General features: G+C 48.7%; 1 non-coding gene across 1 annotated transcript; it reads right to left on the bottom strand.

The window, feature by feature from the left end:
- Positions 1 to 2344: 2344 nt before the first annotated feature.
- trnai-aau lies at positions 2345 to 2418 on the bottom strand. The gene has a single exon. It is a non-coding gene; the product is annotated as a tRNA-Ile (tRNA).
- Between the last annotated feature and the right edge of the window lie 294 nt (positions 2419 to 2712).

Genomic DNA, 2712 nt, shown 5'->3' with positions numbered 1-2712 from the left:
TTGGAGGCGGGGCAGTTCTTCCTCACGTGCCCCGCCTCCTTACAAGCATGGCACCGCACGCCCTCCACGGTCCAGAAGACCCGATAGGCGGTCCCTTCAAAATTGATAGTGAAGGCCCCCTCCAGGCACTCCTCCTGGGCCAAGCGGACAAATACCTGGCGCCGGAAGGAGTACACGTGGCGGAGGGCCGAGTCTTTGAGGCCGAGCGGGATTGGTGCAACCCCCGACCTGACCTCCCCCAGTTTATTAAGGTGGGGGAGGAGGAGCTCACTCACTGGATAGAATAGGTGTGACGTTCGAAATAATAATTCTCTGGGCGGTGGCCTCAAGGGGATCCACCGCCAGAAAAGTCCTGCCCACAGTGAGTCCTTTTTGCAGGGCGAGGTACACCGCCCGCTCGGACCTCAAGAAGAATATGGCCTTCCCATACATTTTAGAGGCCGCGACAATGGCTGAGGGGCCGACGACCCCAGCCATAGCCTTTACACAGGCCTCTATTGTCATTTCAGGGTGAGCATAGCTCTTTACCCCAAGGGCCCTGGTGAGGAGGCGGAATGGTGACAGGGCAGCAGGAGCAGCTGGAGCTGCAGAAGCAGCCACCCCCGCATAGGTTTTCTTTTTTTGAGGCCCTGCCACCGGTGACAAAACCGCCTCCACATTAACCCTCGAGGGCCCGGCCACAGGCGATGGTGAATTGGCCTTAGGGCCAGAGCCACGCCCACCCTGGGAAGGATTGGCCATTTTGTTTGAGGAAAGGGGGTGAGGGAGAGAGGTAGAAACAACCTCCCCTCTTTTAGGCAGGAGAGGAGAGGAGGGAGAGGAGTAAAAGACAGGGAGGCACAGGAGGGAAAGAGGTAAATGTCCAGGTGGGTGTCCTCGATGGTGGATGGATGGTGGGTGGGGGCCTGATGTTCTTCAGGCAGGGGGAGGCGATGTCTTCACCAGCTATTGCTGGCCTTACTGGGAAAAGGGCTGGGTTGGGGGGAGGGGTGGCAGAAAGATGGTTTCAGCACACACACTCACCCTCCCTCTCTTCCTTCCCCAACCCCTCTGGCAGTCTTCTTGCTTCCCCCTACAAAACACAGTCCTTTATTGCCCCCACCTTACACAAACAATAACATTGGACACCCACCTAGGATGTTGTTTTTAGACACAGTCCTGGCCTTCCTGTCCTGTAACAACAGAAGCTGTTCTTCTTCTCTCCCTCTCTCTCCTTTTGCTCCACACGGGCAGGTCCAGCAACAGCAGCAGCAAACACCCTCGAGTGCAGGTCCAGCAGCAGCAGCAAACACCCTCAAGTGTAGGTCCAACAGCAGCAGCAAACACCCTCAAGTGCAGGTCCAGCAGCAGCAAACACCCTTGAGTGCAGGTCCAGCAGCAGCAACAAACACCCTCGAGTGCAGGTCCAGCAGCAGCACACAGCAGAAGCAACAACCCCAAAGGCAGCAGCAGAAACAGTTGAAACACTGAGGAGCAGCAACACCAACACCACACACCTTCTCTCCTCAGTATCAGGAAACCAACTGAATCCACAATTGCCTCCACGAGATCGTTAAGAAGATGAACTCTTGATTTTTTTTTATATATATATAGGCCTCAACTGTAATTCTTTTGAGTACAAACCTGTTTCCATCTGTTTCAGAGGAAGTTACATTGTTTCATAATTTGCCATTGTGAGATTTGAACTCTTGATACTCTTTTTGAGTAAACCTGTTTCCATCTGTTTCAGATGAAGTTACATTGTTTCATAGTTTGCCATTGTGAGATTTGAACTCTTGATGCTCTTACTATCATTTCTCAGCAGCACAGACTGAAAAAGCCTTTGAGTAATTATCTAATGCCAATAGGTACTCATTGTTGTTAAATGTGAACAAGTCCACTCCAATTTTCTGCCAGGGCCTCTTTGGAACACTGTAACTCTTTCGAGTACAAACCCGTTTCCATCTGTTTCAGATGAAGTTACATAGTTTCATAGTTTGCCATTGAGAGATTTGAACTCTTGATAATCTTTTAAATCTTTCGAGTACAAACACGTTTCCATCTGTTCCCATTCAGATGAGGTTACATTGTTTCATAGTTTGCCATTGTGAGATTTGAACCCTTGATCTTGGGGTTACAAACCCAGTATCATAACCACTTGGCTATTTAGGCCAAGCACAAAGCAACTATTTCAAGTACAAACATGTTTCCATCTAGTTCCTATTCAGATGAAGTTACATTGTTTCATAGTTTTGCCATTGTGAGATTTGAACTCTTGATCTTGGGGTTACAAACCCAGTACCATAACCACTTGGCTATTTAGGCCAAGCAAACTTGAATTCCTTCGAAGTCGAATACAACCGGTTGGCCCGTACGGGGATCGAACCGGTGACCTTGGCGTTATTAGCACCACGCTCTAACCAGCTGAGCTAACCGGCCACCTTCAAATGTTTGGCAGCGAAAAAGCAACTATTTCAAGTACAAACATGTTTCCATCTAGTTCCTATTCAGATGAAGTTACATTGTTTCATAGTTTTGCCATTGTGAGATTTGAACTCTTGATTTTGGGGTTACAAACCCACTACCATAACCACTTGGCTATTTAGGCCAAGCTTAGAGCCTCTGTATACCACACTTTGTGAAGGAACCACAATTGGAGACAGTATTTTAGATGAAGCCAAACCAAAACCTTGGAGAAAATCTATACTCTTGGGTTGAACACTAGTTTATGTA

This window comes from Carcharodon carcharias, chromosome 2 (genome assembly GCF_017639515.1).
Source record: "Carcharodon carcharias isolate sCarCar2 chromosome 2, sCarCar2.pri, whole genome shotgun sequence".
Classification (NCBI taxonomy): domain Eukaryota; kingdom Metazoa; phylum Chordata; class Chondrichthyes; order Lamniformes; family Lamnidae; genus Carcharodon; species Carcharodon carcharias.
Note: the sequence above shows the minus strand (reverse complement) of the source record. Positions and strands in the feature narration are given on the sequence as shown.